The sequence below is a fragment of the Rutidosis leptorrhynchoides genome, chromosome 6 (genome assembly GCF_046630445.1).
Source record: "Rutidosis leptorrhynchoides isolate AG116_Rl617_1_P2 chromosome 6, CSIRO_AGI_Rlap_v1, whole genome shotgun sequence".
In the NCBI taxonomy this organism is placed as follows: domain Eukaryota; kingdom Viridiplantae; phylum Streptophyta; class Magnoliopsida; order Asterales; family Asteraceae; genus Rutidosis; species Rutidosis leptorrhynchoides.
The window spans coordinates 68,115,351-68,135,137 of NC_092338.1; positions in this window are offsets into that span (position 1 = coordinate 68,115,351).

The following is a 19,787-nucleotide window of genomic DNA, read 5'->3' on the forward strand; positions in this document are numbered from 1 at the left end:
CTAAGTCATCGCTAGAATCGGCTCTAGCTGCTTTAGATGATCTAACGATATCTTTTTCTTGGTGCCACTCATGTGAGTGGGAAGCAGTGTTATCAATAATTTTGTAAGCATCAGTTTCGGTTTTCTTCATAATAGAACCACCAGCTGCTATATCTATGTCTTTTCTTGTAGTGATGTCGCATCCTTGGTAGAATATTTGTACTATTTGACAGGTATCTAAACCATGTTGCAGACATCCTCTTAATAACTTTTCAAATCTTGTCCATGCCTCATATAGAGTTTCATTTGGTTTCTGTGTGAACGTAACAATTTCTCCTTGAAGTCTTACGGCTTTAGATGTCGGAAAGAATTGTTTAAGAAATTTTTCAACTAAAACATCCCATGTATCAATCGCCCCTTCAGGTAACGATTCCAACCAATCTTTGGCTTCTCCCTTTAAAGTCCAGGGAAATAACATGAGATATATCTGTTCATCCTCAACTTCTCTTATTTTAAATAGTGTGCAGATCCTATTAAAGGTACGAAGATGTTCATTTGGATCTTCCTTCCGCGCACCACTAAATTGGCATTGATTAGTCACCATGTGTAGAATTTGTCCTTTGATTTCATAATCTGGCGCATTAATGTCTGGATGAGTAATTGCGTGACCTTGGCCAGTGCGTTTAGCTCTCATTCGGTCTTCCATACTTAAAGGTTCCAGATTCTCCATAATTGGATTTGTTGAATCTGAATCACTAGAGGATTCTGATTTAATGGTTCGTTCCTCAACAATCTCTGTTTGAATGATTGGTGGTTCCGGAGGAAAAATTAATGGTTCAGGATCTATGAATTGTCCCTGAATATTCTCCGGATTCTCAATTGTGAGGTCGGGTTCAAAAAATAGATTATCGGAAATTTGAATTGGAGTATTTGGTCGACTGGATGACGATTCTAAAGAAAAATCAACGGCGGCAATATTTGCTAGATGGTGAACGTACAAAAGGTGGTGAACGTCTTGCTTGGTGCATTCACTGAATATCCTATTAGTTTTTAAAAGGAAAGAAAAATTATATAAGTTATCCAATTAATAGACTTTTCTGATTTTGCCCACGTTTCGAATAGCCAAAAGATGCAGCAGAGGGGCAGGATTCGTTCGGTCTCAATATAATTGAGTACTGTTTGGCTCCAATAACCCGGTCCACGTACAAATCCAACTATTACTACGAACCAGAAAATTTTGATGTCTATCAATTTTACCACTTAAAATAAATTTTCGTAATTTTAAGAAATTTAGATAAGAAGAAGAATAAAAATCTATGTCCTAAAACTAGAATGTTGAGAAATAAGAAAGAAAAAGAGCGCGTCGAAAAAGGTCGAAAAAGAAAAGGGTTGAAAAATAAAAGGCGTCGAAAAATAAGAAAGAAAAAGAGTGACTTATAAAACTTTAAAACACTCGACTAACCCAACCTTATTACTATCACTAACTTAAAATTAAAATTGCAAATTGAGATTACTAATTGGAGTGATAATTGATACATAGGTAAAAGACGTCGAAAAATAGAAATAAGAAAGTAGCGCGTCAAAACTTAAAAAGGAACTAAAAACTAAAAAATTGCGTCTAAAAATATTTAAGCTTACAAGTAAAACTATATCCCAAATGGCAATAACTTAAAAAGGTACTAAAACTTAAAAAGGTGTCGCAAAATTCTAAAGCACCTAAATCTTAGTCTAAAGAAAAAGCACTTAAGGGATTTTACGGCAAATCCTAAAAATTTATAAATAAAAATAAGCTACGGCAAAAACTATGGATTAAAACTAAATATGAGCGAAAAAACACAAATATTACGCTAAAACAATTAAAAAGGGACAAAATATAAAAATATACTAAAAGTTGTAAAAATTACAATTTTTATAAAAATATTATTTTTATATTATTTATTTTATAAAACTATTAATTTTAAAATTTAATTAAACTAATTAAACTAAAAATACAAAATAATAATAAAAACTAATAACTAATTAAATAAGAAAACCTAATTAGGGTTTTAAATTAAATAATAATTATAATAATTACTCCGTATTTAATGCTGTTTTAGGGCAACAGTGGCGTTTCAGGTGATCTCATGCGATCGCATGAGATATTGCCTTCGGGCTCATGCGATCGTATGAGCTGAGGATTTGGGCCAGGATACGGGCTGCTACAGTAGCAGGCCGAGAGTTTTTATTATATATATATTTTTTTGTGTTTATTTTTTCTGTTTTAAAAATATATTTATATAAATTAAATAAAACTTATATTTTTATAAAATAAAGATAAAGAAACTTTTATAGAACTTAAATATTTAACAAATTCTTAAAAATATTTATATTTTTGTTTTTGTTTTTATATTTTTGGTTTTAAAAAACGTATTTTTACAAAAGCGTATTTTTTATAAAAGTAACTAAAAATAAAAATCTTTTTTTTTATATTTTTATAGCGTTGCGCTTCCGGCTTTTAAGCTAGATTTAGATCCCCGGCAGCGGCGCTAAAAAATACTTGATGTTAAAGCTAAGGGGTATAAAATACTATTAAATTTTACAAGGAAATACTATTAAATACGATACAATTTTACACAAGATATTTATTTATTTATAGAATGGATATACTTAAACCTTGCTGCAACACTTATAGGCAGTGTACCTAATCGTACAGTAGTGTAGTTTTTAGTAAGTCCGGTTCGTTCCACAGGGAAAAATCTTTAAACAAAGCTTAACGCTATATTAGTTTTATTTTATAAAAATACAAATATATATATAAGTAATATTATTATTGTAAAAAGGGGATTTTTACCGTTTAATGACCGGTTTGTCGATTTTAAAAACTTAAGTCGCAGTTAAAACCAAATGTAAAATAATAAAAATAAATACAAGACTTAATTTAAAGCGTAAAGTAAATAACGATAATGAAATTGCGATAAATAAAAGTGCGATAAAATAAACTTGCGATAATTAAAAAGTACGATAATTAAAAGTGCAATTAAATACAATAACAATAAAAGTGCGATAATTAGAAGTGCAATTAAATATAAAATAAAGGAAATTAAATATGAAATAAAATAATTATGCTTATTTAAACTTCCGTAATCATGATGTTTGACGTGTTGATTTTAGTTTTATGCCCATGGGTTAATTGTCCTTTGTCCTGGATTATTTAATATGTCCGTCTGGTTTTTGTCCATAACAGTCCATCAGTCATAAATATAAAGTGCGAGTGTCCTCGTCAAATTATCCTTATACCCGAAGTTAAATATTCCAACTAATTGGGGACTTAAACTGTAACAAGGTTTTATTACTTTGTTTAATAATTACACCAGGATATCGACTGCGTGTAGCCCAAGGTTTTAATACTTTGTTATCAATTATGCCAAGTGTCCTTGTACATAATTTCACCCATGTTTTAATAATTTCATAGACTATTAATCCATTCCCGTGTCCGGTTAAATGAACGATTATTCGTAGATATAAATACCCCGCCCATCGTGTCCGATTGAGTGTATATGGTTATTTATAGGGACGTCCAATTGTAAATCTTTATATTAAAATTAACAAACTATCATTTAGTTAAACAAATATAAAGCCCATTAATAGCCCATAGTCTAATTTCCACAAGTGTCATTCTTTTGTCCAAACCCCAATTATGGTACAAAGCCCAATTACCCAATTTTAGTAATTAGCCCAACATCATGATTACTTCGTTTTAAATAAGCATAATAATAACTTAGCTACGAGACATTAAATTAAAAAGGTTGAACATAACTTACAATGATTAAAAATAACGTAGCGTTACACGGACAGAATTTCGACTTATACCCTTACAACATTCGCTAACATACCCTTATTATTAGAAATTAAAATTAAAATTAAAATTATATATATATATATATATATATATATATATATATATATATATATATATATATATATATATATATATATATATATATATATATATATATATATATATATATATATTTACGTATATAGATAGAGAGGATGGATGGATATATGGTGCACCAAACACTCGATTTTATAGGCCTGTGAGCTGGGAAAAGATGCTCATGCGATCGCATGGGCTTTGCCCTTCAAGGCCATGCGATCGCATGGCCAGCTGAGGAGGCTCAAAAGTCTTTGTTTTTTTATGCCGACGGTTTTTTAAATATAATATAATATATATATTAATTTTAAGAATTAATTATATATTATATTATATTCATGTGCATAGTTGACTTGTAATTTTTAGTCCGTTGCGTCGAGCGTTGAGAGTTGACTCTGGTCCCGGTTCCGGATTTTCGAACGTCCTTGCGTACAATTTAATATCTTGTACTTTGCGTTTTGAATCTTGTACTCTTGTAATTTCGAGACGTTTCTTATCAATAATTGGAACCTCTTTGATTGTATTTTGTACTTTTGAGCTTTTTTGGTCGTTTGCGTCTTCAATTCGTCGAATCTGTCTTTTGTCTTCACCTTTTATTATTTAAACTAATATCACTTGTAAATAGAACAATTGCAACTAAAAGCTTGTCTTTCTTGAGGAATAATGCTATGAAATATATGTTCGTTTTTAGCATTATCAATTGCGTTAGTCAGTGCGGTAGCCCCGGACATTGCTGCAATTTAGGCATTTACCAACCTGCTTGATCGGTTGATCAGTTAGAACCACAAATGGATGTGCTTGAAAGTACCGGCGCAGACGCCGCGCCGTGTGAACTAGCACGTATACTAGCTTTTCTATTGGTGAATAGTTTACTTCGCTTGCTGTCAGCGTATTGCTTACGAAGTAGACCGGCATTTGCGTCTTTCCGCGATCTGCGATAAGAACGGAGCTGATAGCTTCTTTCGATGTCGCAAGGTATAGCGTAAGCGTTTCTCCTGATACCGGTGTGGTGAGTGTTGGTAACTCAGCGAGCACCTTCTTCATCTCCTGAAAAGCCGATTCTGCTTCCTGAGTCCATGCAAAATCTTTTTTCTTTAAACAATTCTTCAAAGTATTGAAGAATGGCAGCTGCCTTTCTGCGGCTTTCGACAAAAACCGCGTAATCGCCGCGAGTTTTCCAATTAGACTCTGCACATCTTTCTTTGTTCTTGGAGATGGTAAACTATCAATGGCCTCAATATTTTTGGGATTCGCCTTTATTCCCCGCGCCGTCACCACAAGACCTAGAAACTTGCCTTCCTCTTCCCCAAAACTGCATTTGAGCGGGTTAAGCTTCATGTTGATCCTGCGCAGAGACACAAACGTTTCTAGGATGTCTGCGAGCATTTATTCTTCGGTGTTACTTTTAATTACCAAGTCATCGACGTATGCTTCAAGATTTCTACCAATTTGGTGCTTGAAGGCTGCGTCAATTACTCGCTGATAGGTTGTGCCTGCGTTCTTTAATCCGAAAGGCATCTTCGTATTACAATAAATACCTTACAGCGTATGAAAAGCAGTTTTGTCCTCATCTTCTGCAGCCATTAAGATTTGATGATAACCCTTGTACGCATCCAGAAAACACTTGTACCGAAAACCTGATAATGATTCTACCTTCCAGTCTATCTCCGGGAGGGGGTAGTTGTCCTTGAGGCACGCTTTATTGATGTCTTTAAAATATACAGACATCCGCCAATTGCCGTCAGCCTTTTTCACCAACACAGGATTAGCAACCCATGTCTGATACCGCACTTCCCGCAGAATGTTTGCTTTGACAAGGTTATCTACTTCTGCGCATAACCAATCACTCCGCTCAAGAGCCATATGCCGCTTCTTTTATCTAACGGGTGTGAGTGATGGATTAACATTCAACTTATGCTCCGCAATATCACGCGAAACCCCAGCCATGTCTGATTCTTGCCATGCGAAAACATCTGTGTTTGCGGATAATATTCCATGCAACTTAGCCTTAGTTTCGACTGACAAGCCTGCGCCGATTTTGATACGCTTATCCGGGTGCAAACGGTTAGCTATGACCGTACTGCTTGCAAGTTGTTCTCCCATGCTGGGAATGTTTACAGGCACAACAGAACCACATAACTCGGTTGTTTGATGTGACGCAATCGTGGCAATTCCTACCATTGTAGGAAACTTAATCAAGCCATGCACTACCGATGGTATAATATTAAAACTTTGTATGAAAATTCTCCCTAGTAGCGCATTGTAACGCGAAGTCGAACGAACCACATAAAAGTCAACTAACTCGTGTCTGACCAACTGCGGATTCTTATCGTCCACAAGCTCTATTATTAGCTCTATCTGGCCTAGCGGCCATCAGCTTTCTCCAGAGAACCCTGATAGCATAATATCGGGCTGGCGTAATTGCGCTTTAACTTCTGCAGGAAGGAAATGATAGCAATGCTCATACATAATGTCGACGCCACTCCCGGTGTCAACATGCATGCGTTTGATCTGTATTTCGCAATTAGAAATGCGACATTTGATGATAATGGGCTCGTTAACTGTGTCGATCGACATTACGGGAGGGAATGAAATTGGAATGAGCTCCCAATCCTGGTAGTCGTTGTATTTCCTTCTCTGGCTAACTTTATCTGCGTCAACCATATTGATGGTTACATCGGCGCTTTTAGATTTATATGTTTTTTGCCATGCGAACGTTTTGGCTTTTGAACTCTCTTTCGCGGACTTTCCCTTATCTTTCTTTGGCGGCTTGAGATGATCTAATTTTCCTGAGCGTAGCGCTTCCAGCACTCGCTCCATTAAATTTTTACACCGATTGGTGTCATGGCCGTGATCGTCATGGAACTCGTAGTATTTTGTTTTATTCTGCTTGCCAAATTCTGTCAGCGGAGTTGGAACTGCAAAGGTTGCGCATACTGGTTCAGTTGCCAAAATTTCTTTTGGTGTTTTATGTGACGACCCGGAGATTTCCGACCAAATTTAAACTTAATCTTAATATTGATTTCGACACGATATGAAAGGACCCGTTCATATACATTATAAACGAGTCTCAATAGTTGATTACATCGCGAGGTATTTGACCTCTATATGATACAATTTTCAAACATTGCATTCGTTTTTAAAAGATAAACTTTTTTTACATCGAAAATTGACAGGCATGCATACCATTTCATAATATCCAACTATAAATGACCTAATCTGTCATTTACTTAATAATAATCTCTATTGAACTCAACAACTTGAATGCAACGTCTTTTGAAATATGACATGAATGACTCCAAGTAATATCTTTAAAATGAGCAAATGCACAGCGGAAGATTTCTTTTACACCTGAGAATAAACATGCTTTAAAGTGTCAACCAAAAGGTTGGTGAGTTCATTAGTTTATCATAATCGATCATTTTCATCATTTTGATAGACCACAAGAATTTCATTTCCATTTCTCATAAATATACGTCCCATGCATTGAGACAAAAATCATTCATATGGATTGAACACCTGGTAACCGACATTAACAAGATGCATATAAGAATATCCCCATCATTCCGGGACATCCATCGGACATGATATAAAAACTCGAAGTACTAAAGAATCCGGTACTTTGGATGGGGTTTGTTAGGCCCGATAGATCTATCTTTAGGATTCGCGTCAATTAGGGGTGCACTAATTCTCAAAATTAGTGATGTTCCCTAATTCTTAGGCTACCAAGCAAAAAGGGGCATATTCGGCTTCGATCATTCAACCATATAATGTAGTTTCGGTTACTTGTGTCTATTTCGTAAAACATTTATATAAATTGCGCATGTATTCTCAGCCCAAAAATATAAAGGGTAAAAAAGGCAAATGAAACTCACAATACTGTATTTTGTAGTAAAAATACATATGACGACATTGAACAATGCAGGGTTGGCCTTGGATTCACGAACCTATATCAATTGTATATCTATTAAAACATATAAAGAAAATCATATAATTTCCTTTATTAATTATATATTATTTATGTGTTTGTAGTTTATATAATTTATATTAAATTCCATTTAAAAATATATATATACTTATATTATATCTTAAGGTATATGTTTTATATATATTTAAAATGATTAGAATCTATACATTTAGTTATATATATATATATATATATATATATATATATATATATATATATATATATATATATATATATATATATATATATATATATATATATATATATATATATATAGTATTATATTAAAAATATCGACTTTGTTGTATGTAGGTATTTATATAAGAAATGTTAATATGTCTTATATATAGTTATATAGATTAGTAATATAATTGTAGTATATGTAATATGTAGGTTTTATGTACCAAATATCTATTTGTTAAGAATGATAGTTTTGATATTAATGATTCTACTAATAATAGTCCTACTAATAATAACTTTATTAATAACGATAATACTAATAATAAAAATGATAATGATAATAATGATAATACATATGTTAATAATGATTCTAATAATACTAATAAGTACATAATGATACTAATACTAATATTAATAATAATAATAATAATAGTTTGTGTTATTTTGATAATAATAATAATCTTAATCATAATAATAGTAATAATACAACTATTAGTAATAATAATAATGATAAAAATTATAATTTTAGTAACAATAACATTAATAATAATAATAATAATTTTGGTAATGAAATCTACCTTCCAATTTTGAGTTCGTTTTGGACAATCTTTACAACATGAAATATGTTTCAAATCATTCCTAAAAACTATTGGAATCGTCAATTGAACTTAAAACATCAAAACAAACTCTAATTTCTCGAAGAACAAATTAGTTGACTTTTGACAAAATAACTTTGACTCGCAAATTCGAATTCGTTATCAAGAATTGGAATTTGGGATTTTGCAGGAAGTTTAAGTAAATGATTCCTAACAACTCTCCATTTTTAGTTTTTTAAATTTGTTTCGAATTCATGTTAGTGTATATCCCTGTAAAGAACTCAAGAACTCAAAAATTGATTTTTAGATTAAGAGTGTTATAGGTTATGATTACAACATGAATTGTGTTGCAAATCATTTCTATAATCTTTATAGATCATCAAATTAACTGGAGATATCAAAACAAACTCGAATTTAATTCAAGAACACTTAGTTGACTTTGAAAACCAAAACTTTGACTCTCAAATTAGAAATTAATAGAAAGAATTGAGGATTGAAAACTTACAGATAGTTTAGATAGACGATTCCTAACAAGACTGCATTATTACATTTTGAAAATTTGTTATAGATCAAAATATGGTGAAAAAGATGAATTCGAGCTTATTTTCTGGGTTTCTTTTTGGTTTCTCTTATGATTTACAGAAATTAGTATATATAATAATCAGAGTATCATTGATCGATTAGCTGGATGGATATGGACGTATAACAAAATTAGACAGGAAACAAATTTAAACACAGTAATGATAGTTACATGTAACAAACTGGTACTCTTTTCTTTATTTATTTATATATATAAAAATATATATATAATATATATATATATATATATATATATATATATATATATATATATATATTAATAATAATTAAATAAATATACTGGTAATATTAATACTGATTATATAAAAATACTAATAATAATAATAGAGATACTAATAATAAAAATAGAAACACTAATATTAATAATGATGATATAAATAATAATTTTGTAAATATACTAGCATAAAAAAATTATGATACTTATAACAATGATATTAATAATAATTATACAACATTAATATTCAATATTAATAAAAATTGAATATTTATAATACTACTTATAATAATATTAATGATAATAATAATATTACTACTTTTAATAACATAACAACTTATACATATCAAAATTCATATATATATATATATATATATATATATATATATATATATATATATATATATATATATATATATATATATATATATATATATATATATATATATATATATATATATATATATATATATATATATTAGGCATAATATTACCAATTATATAAACATTAATGTAACTATTAGTAATAATAATAAAAGTAATGATCATAATATTAATATAATATTTATACTTTAACTTGTAATTACATATAATATATTATATAATAACTTTTATTGAACATTTATTATTATATAAATTTTATATATTATAACATACATACAATAATGATTATGTATAAAAATCATATATATAGATTTATTTTAATAGCAACTTTATTATATTTAAATATTCAATTCTAGTCATTAATTGTATTTTATTATTTACACACTTATTTTTGTATTTATAAATATATATATACCTATTTATTAACAACAATTGTTCGTGAATCGGGATTAGTCAAAGGTCAATTGAATATATCAACTTAGTTCCCAAAATTTTCGAGACTCAACATTACAGACTTTGCTTATCGTGTCGGTAACATATAAAGATTAAGTTTAAATTTGGTCGGAAATTTCTGGGTCTTCACACGATAAGCAAAGTCTGTAATACTGAGTCTCAAAAAAAAATTTGGAACTATATTCATGTAATCAATTCATTGACCTTCGACTGCTCTCGCCGATTCACGAACCACTATTTGTATATAGATACATATATATTTAAATATATGAATTTGAAATATAAATTGAAATATTGTATAACGTAATTGTTAGAGCTAATAATGTAAAATAAAATAATATATAATAACTATTATTTAAAAGGTATCTATATATGTAAATGAAGTATATTGAATATATATATATATATATATATATATATATATATATATATATATATATATATATATATATATATATATATATATATGTTTTTGAATTTATTTTGTAATCGACAGTAACGCTCAATTGTAATTCGATCGATATTAAACGAGTTAAAATGAATATATGTGATTTTAAAATAAACGGTGATCCAAAAATGAGTTCTGTAAATTTTAGGCTTATTAAAAATGTATTTAAGAACTATTGGTTAAGTTTTGACACTTTTTATATTTTACCCAAAAATGAGAAGGACAGTTGATGTAATTTTTTATTTAAAAATTTCTAATCGAATTTTATACCATAATGACCAAAATAAATAAATATAGTTAATTTAAAAATATGAGATTTTTCTGAGAACTTTTATTCGTCACTGATTTATCAACGGGGTACGATATTGCAATCCGTCAAAACTGTCGGTAGAATAGGAATTAGATATTTTAATTCATGCACGTTTAATTTCTTAATTATATTATACTTATTATTATATTTAATGTTACTGTTATTGATTGAATGATTTATATTTCTGTGCTTGTTTCCTTTCTAATTCTGTTTACCATCATATCAATATATCATATTATATGGACACATATAATGCAACTAACTATGTAAAGCAAACCCCACTTGCATATATATTCTTGTTTTTCAGAACATCAATTAACCAAACACCTTTAATATATAAATACATATACTTGTGCATTACATCCGTCCCACTTTTCTTTTCTTCCTTCTTTTCTCTTGAAACTAATCACACTCCAAGAACAACCATCTTACTCAATTACAAACTACATCACCTGCAACACTCCACAAACGACTATCAACAATAAACCACCACTCTGCTGCTATGCTCTTTCGTTTCTGTTTTTCTATTTAATGTTGCTGCAACTATACGAAAACCATTCATGTGCATTTTGTTGTTGATCTATTGTAACCCGAGATCAAAACCCATCTCTTACCCTATTATTTTAATTATAACTAAACTCTTCAAGAACACCCACTGCCACTTCGGTTCCCTGTTGTTGTTACGATAACGATTTCTGTTTCATCTTATAAACAACCACCACAATAATCACCATCGACACCCTCACCATATTCTTGAGCCAAAAACTTGCGGCCACCACCATTCTCTTCAACCTAAAACCCATCACTATCACCACTAACACCTTCCATCTTCCATCATTCCATAACCCTCCACCGGTACAACCATAACCCATCCTCCATCACGATCACCGGCTAAATATTCAAAACCTACTGTTATTTTTCTGTTTCTAATCACGCAAGTGTAATATCATTATCTTCATAATCAAGCTACAACTGTACATCTATCGTTTCTACTTTTATATTCGAACACCCACATAAAATACCAACCATTTTCAACCGATATTGTTTGGATGTAACCCAAAGAAAAACCATCACCATTTCTACTCCTTTGTAAACCTACTAAAACCACGACCCGTATTTTTTTTCTGTTTCTTGTCTATCCTTCCTGAACCCACAAAAACTACTGCTACAGCTATGAAATTTGCAGCTATTAAAACCAATGATATTCCTTAATTTATTGCTCCACAAAACCACCCAACTATCATGAAACCACTTGTGTACTTTTCTCCTTTTTCTGTTGATTGAACGACCACAAGAACCACACTACAATCAATCTGCATCATCACGCAAGTTGATACATATAATTATTCTGCTCGAATTTTTTTTAGTTATAACAATGATAACTATAATGAAGATGAACGTGAACGTGAGTATGAGAAAAGGTGAAGATAAATTGATTGATTTTGGTAATAAAGGAGAGACGATAATGATTTTAGATGATTATGTTTAGTTGAATGATTAACCAAAGACCCCACTCTTTATTCTCCTGTCCAACCTGATTAATTAGTGAAGATAAACATTAAAAATGGTTCGGATTAGGTATTGGACTCTTGGGCCTAACATGTATTGGGTCTGTATGAAGACATTTTTTTTTATTTAGGCTATCGAGCATCAGGAAAGGAATCAAACATCCAGAATTTTAATCGGGCTTCTAGTTATTCATGATGGGCTTTTAGATGTTGGGCTAATATACCAGCCTTTTATTTTCTGTTAGACTGAAAATGATAACGAAAATGAGAGGGGATGGTGATAAATAATGCAGGTGATAGATTATGGATAATGATAATGGTTAGGACAAAAATGATGACGAACATATGATAAGATGATTATGATGTAGTGTATGATGCTACGATGATAAAAATGATGATGAGGTATGGTATTCGATGTATGATGGTGTGTGATGATAGAAATTATAGAATAGATGATGATGATGATTAAGTGATGATTAAATGATGATAATGATTATTGATGATTGTTGATAAATAAATAACAATAATGATCGTAAGATGATGATGAGAAAAGGTGAGGAATTCATGAGGAAATTGATAACAGCTGTTATAGTTAAAATACATAAGAACTCAAGTTAATACCAGAAATAAGTAATGGTTCAATGGTTGGAGGTGTGTTTGTGAGACGAGAGATCTCAGGTTCGAGCTCGGTCTATGGCATTTTTTTGAAACTCTCTTTAAGGTTCTTGAATCCAAGGCCAACCCTACACTTGTTCAATGTCGTCATATGTATTTTTACTACAAAATACAGTATTGTGAGTTTCATTTGCTCCCTTTTTAAATGCTTTTGCAATATATATTTTTGGGACTGAGAATACATGCGCTATTTTTATAAATGCTTTACGAAATAGACACAAGTAATCGAAACTACATTCTATTGTTGGATTATCGAAATCGAATATGCCCCTTTTAGCTTGGTAGCCTAAGAATTAGGGAACATCTCTAATTTTGAGAATTAGTGCACCCTAATTGACGTGAATCCTAAAGGTAGATCTACGGGAACTAACAACCCCCATTCTGGAATTTGGAATGCTTTAGTACTTCGATTTTATCATGTACGATGGGTGTCCCGGAATGATGGGGATATTCTATATGTATAACGACTCTCATTTTTCCATTCTATATTTCTCATTTTTCCCTTCTATACTTTTCCTTATTAAATACCCAAAAAAATAATTAACCTTAATAATTAAACTTTAATCAATGATTGTTAAGCGTTAAGAATTATAAAATACGATAATTAACTTTGTACATTAATTGACAAGTTAATAAAAATAATAAGTTAATAAACTTTTGTGAGTAAATAAATAACTATAAAGACTTGTGTAATTAAAATAAATAAACTTGGATAATTAAGGGTTATTAAGCTAAATTAAAGTGCAAGGTTTAAAGTGAAAATATTAAAACCCTAGCCCATAAAACCCTAGCCGATTTGGAAGGGCAAAATTACCCTTCTACCCCTCCAAATTTTCGGCCCAAATCACACTCCTAACCCCTTCTCCAAGTTAGACTTGTTCCCTAAGTAATTCCTTATTAAAACCTAATTCTAGAATAATCCTAACACTCCTATAAATAGGGACCTAGGCTAAACCATTCCATGTACCAAATCACAAACAAATCCCTCACTCAAATCTCTCTCTCCCTCTCTTGATTTCGGCCCCAAAAACTGAAATCCACCACCACTCCATCGAAATCCTTGAGGGTTTCCAAGTAATCTTCAAGTGTTCTTCGCGTTCTTCGTGTTCTTCAAGAATCTTTAAGGTGTTCTTCAAGATATTCAAGGCTTTGATCTTTCATCTTCATCGAGTTCTTCTTTTCTTTGTTAATCTTCTTGGATCTTCAAAGGTATAACATAAAACCCTAAACTATTTCCATAATTCTTTGATCTTTGTTTTAATCTATATTCATATAAATTCATAAACATATAAACATAAGTACAAACCTAGATCTATACATGTAAAAAAAATATAAATCTATACATGTATGTATGTATGTATGTCGACTAGGAAAAAAAAAGAGGAAGGAAACTTTGATCTTTAAAAACCCTAGATACAATTAGGAGATTTGTTGGTGTTAATTAAGGAAACAAAATAAACCTATATACATATACATACAAATCGGCATATACATATATATATACATGTAGAAAATAAATTTTTGTATACATATATATATATATACACGACATCATATACATATATACACTAAAACCCTAAACCCTAATTTAAATTATACTACTTTAATCAAAACCCTAGTTTTATTAAAAACCTAATTAATTATTAAACCCTAATTCATTAAACCTAACCCTAATTAATTAATACCACTTTAATTATTAAACCCTAATCATTACCTAATCATTACTACATTAAATAAAACCCTAATTTACTAAACCCTAATTTATGAAACCCTAGAACATTAATTACTAAACCCTAGTTAGTAATTACTTCTTTAACTAACCCTAATTAATGAAACCCTAATACTATTAATTAACATGTATACACTATTACTATTATTAGCACCTATAGCCTACTACTTATATTGTAACACATAAAAACCTTTTTGGGATATGTATTAGAGATGTATAGATCTTCGAACTTTCTTGACGAATGGTTTCTACGAAACTCTAGGCGGAAGGGTTTGGATTTTCGATTTAAAGGGTCCTATAGCTCAAGCCCCTAGATCTGAAATGGCCATTCGAAGGGAAAGGGGTGATTGGAAGCTTATCTAATACGGCAAGTATCCTAAAATGGAAAACACTCTTAAAGTAGAAACTTTCTAGTTATAGAAACTTAGTAAAACAAGCTATACTTAAAACGCTATCATACTTAAACTTAAACATGGGCAAAACACTTAACTACTCTTAAATGTCAATAGGTTGACTTTTCTGCTCACTCGTCCAACTTTCTATTCCGAGGAATAACTAGATCTCTCTACTACGGTGAATTCATAGCCCCTCTTTATTGCTAGCAAACTTACTTACTTTGGGGTGAGACACATGCTATTTTTTACTTTTTACACTTTAGACACAAGTACCAAACTGTTAAACTATGCTATACCCGGCTATGTCCAACTAAGTCCCTACAGTGATATTTTTATTTGCTGCGGCATGCTTAATTATTGGGGGTAGGCCTATCGGGAGTAACGTCCCCGTTACATTTGACTAAGTCTTTGTATTACTTGATAATGAAATTAAAACCGACAAGGACAGACACAACTTGTCATGGGGCAAACTTGAACGTTTAGTCTAAATATCACGCTTTGGCATAACTTTTTGATCCTGCGGGAGATCAACTTTACAAACTAAATCTTGTGGTCTAAAACAACGGTCAAACTTTTGTTAAACTTATGAACTTCACTCAACCTTTTTGGTTGACACTTTAGCATGTTTTGTCTCAGGTGCTGTTTGATTCAAGCTTACTTATCTACTGCTTATGTGATGCTACTTGGACATAGGTTCAAGAGATTATCGCATTTATTACTACTGCATCTAAACAATTACTTTATTCCTTTGTAACGACATTTCATTTTCCGCTGCGTACTCATTGAACTTAATTTTCTCATTTAGTATTGTTCTCGTTATTATAATATGTTGGTATATTTTGATATTAAGTCACATTTCGCCCAGACCCTAACCGGGGGTGTGATAGATTGGTATCAGAGCTTAACCAAGCTGTTATAGAGAACCAGGATTGCATCTTTATGTGTGCCTTATTTGCTAGCTAGGGTACCTTAGAAATCTAGGAAGCTATAACCTTTCCTGCCTTAGACTTTAAAGCACTTAGGATTGCCCTATAATCTTAACATTTATGCTTTCCTAAACTTGATTAAAAGATTCTAATCAAAGTCTCTTTCCTAATGATAGGATGTCAAGCTCAAGCGTTTACAAGCCCAACAAGGCAACTCACAACCTTACTACCGAAGTAGGTGTTGGACACTCTGAAACATCAACACCTGTTCGAATTCCTTCTTACAGTCCTGCTTCACCAAACTATAGTCCAAATACTCTGCAAAATTCACAAAGGTCTCCTCAATATTATCCAACTTCGAGAATCAAAGATAAAGAAAAACGTCATGAAGAAGCCGGTCCATCAAGGAAGAGAGCCCGGACTCCTTCTTATAATGATGCTGCTAAGTATGCGGGTTTGCTTCGCCACATGGCGAGAGTGGAGGTCCGTATGGATGAGAAGGACCGCAAAATTAAGAAGTTGGTGGAGGAAAATGTTGAACTAAGAAAAGAATTAAGGCTCCTAAAGTACGAGGAAGAACGCAACACTCGTTGGGGGAAGCAATCACTTGCTCATCTCCAGGAGGATGTTAACTTCCGAATGAAAATGGAGAGAAGCCGAGTCGACAAACAACTTGCCTTAAGGGAATACGACACCAATGCCATTAACAGTCGTGTTACCAACCTCTACGACAATCTCGAATATCTCTACGAAAAGCAAAAAGCAAAGAACGAGCGATATGATAAGTTTATCAAAGAGTCTCTCAACTCTCAAACCGAAAGGCTAGAGAAACTTGTGAAGGATAACATGGAAAAAGTGATGAAGCATTGAGGACGAAAAGAAGAAATATGAAGACTATTTTAATCTTAATATTCTTTAGTTATCTTTCCTATTTTTCCATCTATGTAAAGGCTATGCCTTAAAACTATTTCTATTTCCGAATCGTGTAATAAAAAGGCTTATTTAATGCCTCGTTCCTTAATAATATAAAGTGTTTTATATATATCATGTGATATCAATACTTTATCTTATTCCTACTTGTAATTTCTTAACCCTATAATTTGTTAACTTATCCGACTTATGTTCACTTATGTAGCGACATCATGGTTCTTCCATCTGCACCTACTGTTAACAATATCGTATTGACTACTAAGCAATTCCAACAACTACTCACTGCCGCACAAGGCAACAATCAAGCTAACAATGTTAATCCTCAACCGAAACCTTGTTCCTACAAGGATTTTTCAAACTGTCACCCTCATGCGTTCAAAGGAAATGAAGAAGCTGTCGAGCTAGTTCGCTGGTTCGAGAAGATGGAATCTATTTTCCGTATTTGCAACTGTAGAGATGACGATCGAGTAAAGTATGCCACTAGCTCATTAGGTGGTAATGCTTTAACTTGGTGGTCAGCTCATGCCAAGTCTGTAGGGATTGACAATGCTAATGCAATTCCATGGGACGAACTCAAAAGCATGATGGTCAACAAATTTTGCCCGAGGAGTCAAGTTCAGAAACTTGAAGCTGAGTTCTGGGAACTCAAGGTCAAGGGAACTGATATTGAGAATTACACCAATCATTATTTGGAACTTTCTACTCTATGTCCTGAGATGTTTCCTACTGAAGCTAGAAGAATTGAGCGGTATATTGAAGGTCTTCCCGAGGATGTTCAAGGAAATGTTATAGCTGCCGAGAAAGTTACTCTGGATACTGTGATTCTTATGGCACAAAATCTGATGTTGGCCAAGAGAAGAAGAGCGTCAGCTAATAAGCAGGTTGAAACCAAGGGTAATGATGGTAAGAGGAAGTTTGAGCCATCTTAAGGTTCGGCTCAGAATGATAATAAGAAGCCTACGGATAACACAAGGTCAAATTATAAGGGTACTTATCCTTTCTGTATTCGTTATGAGAGGCATCACCCGGGGAAGTGTACTGTGGTTTGTGCGTTGTGTAAGAAAGTGGGACACGTTGCTAAGACGTGTAAGACTCCTCCAAAGGATAATGCTATTGTTCCAGCCAAAGCTCCTCCAACCTGCTATACTTTTGGAGAAAAGGGACACATTAGTCCTAATTGTCCTAAGAAAAAGGATAATCCCGCTACTGGAGCCAATACTACTGCTGTGAAGGGTCGTGCGTTTGTTATTACCGCCGCTGAAGCTCGAGATGAGGATGAGGTCATCACGGGTACGTATCTTGTCAATAATTGTTATGCAACTATTTTGTTCAATACTGGTGCCGATAGAAGTTACGTGTCTAGTGATTTTTATACCCTATTTACTGAAAACCCTCAACCCTTAGAAACTAAATGATTAGTAGAAGTAGCCAATGGAAAGATCATGCAAGTCGATAAAATATATAAAAACTGCAACTTAATCTTAGCTGATAAGGAATTTAAGATAGACCTTTTGTCGATCGAGCTCGGAAGTTTTGACGTCGTAGTTGGAATGGATTGGTTACGTCCATTACATGCTGCTATCATGTGTTACGATAAAACTGTTCATATTCCATTGGGAAATGGAGATACTCTCATCATCCAAGGTGAAAAGAGTGGTTCCAATCTCAACATCATCTCGTGTATTAAAACTCGCAAATACCTTATGAAAGGTTATCCAGCTATTCTAGCTCACGTTAAGATGATTGAATCGAAAGAGAAGCGTATTGAAGATGTACCAGGGGTTAAAGACTTTCCCGATGTGTTTTCCGAAGATCTTTCTGGTCTTCCACCTCCTCGACAAGTTGAATTTCAAATTGATTTAACTCCCGGTGCTGCTCCTATTGCTAAAGCACCGTATCGTTTAGCACCCTCCAAGATGAAGAAATTATCCAACCAGCTCCAAGAACTATTGGATAAAGGTTTCATTCGTCCTAGCTCGTCCCCATGGGGAGCTCCTATTCTGTTTGTTAAGAAGAATGATGGTACGTTAAGGATGTGCATTGATTATCGCGAACTTAACAAGCTTACTATCAAGAACCGTTAGCCGTTGCCGCGTATTGATGATTTATTCGACCAACTTCAAGGGTCAAGCGTCTATTCAAAAATTGATTTGAGATCTGGTTATCACCAACTCCAAGTCAATTAATCCGATATTCCTAAGACTGCTTTTCGTACTCGATATGGACATTATGAATTCTGTGTCATGCCTTTTGGTTTGACCAATGATCCTGCTGTATTCATGGATCTTATGAATCGTGTCTGCAAGCCTTACATCGATAAATTCATTATTGTGTTCATTGACGATATTTTGATCTATTCCAAGAGTGAGAAAGAACATGAGCAACATTTGCGTATGATTCTTGAACTCTTAAGAAAGGAACAACTCTATGCTAAATTTTCTAAGTGCGAGTTTTGGCTCAAAACCGTACAATTCCTTGGACAAGTTGTTGATAGAGACGGAATACATGTCGATCCAGCTAAGATTGCTGCTATTCAGAACTGGGAGATACCAAAGACTGCGAAGCATATTCACCAATTTT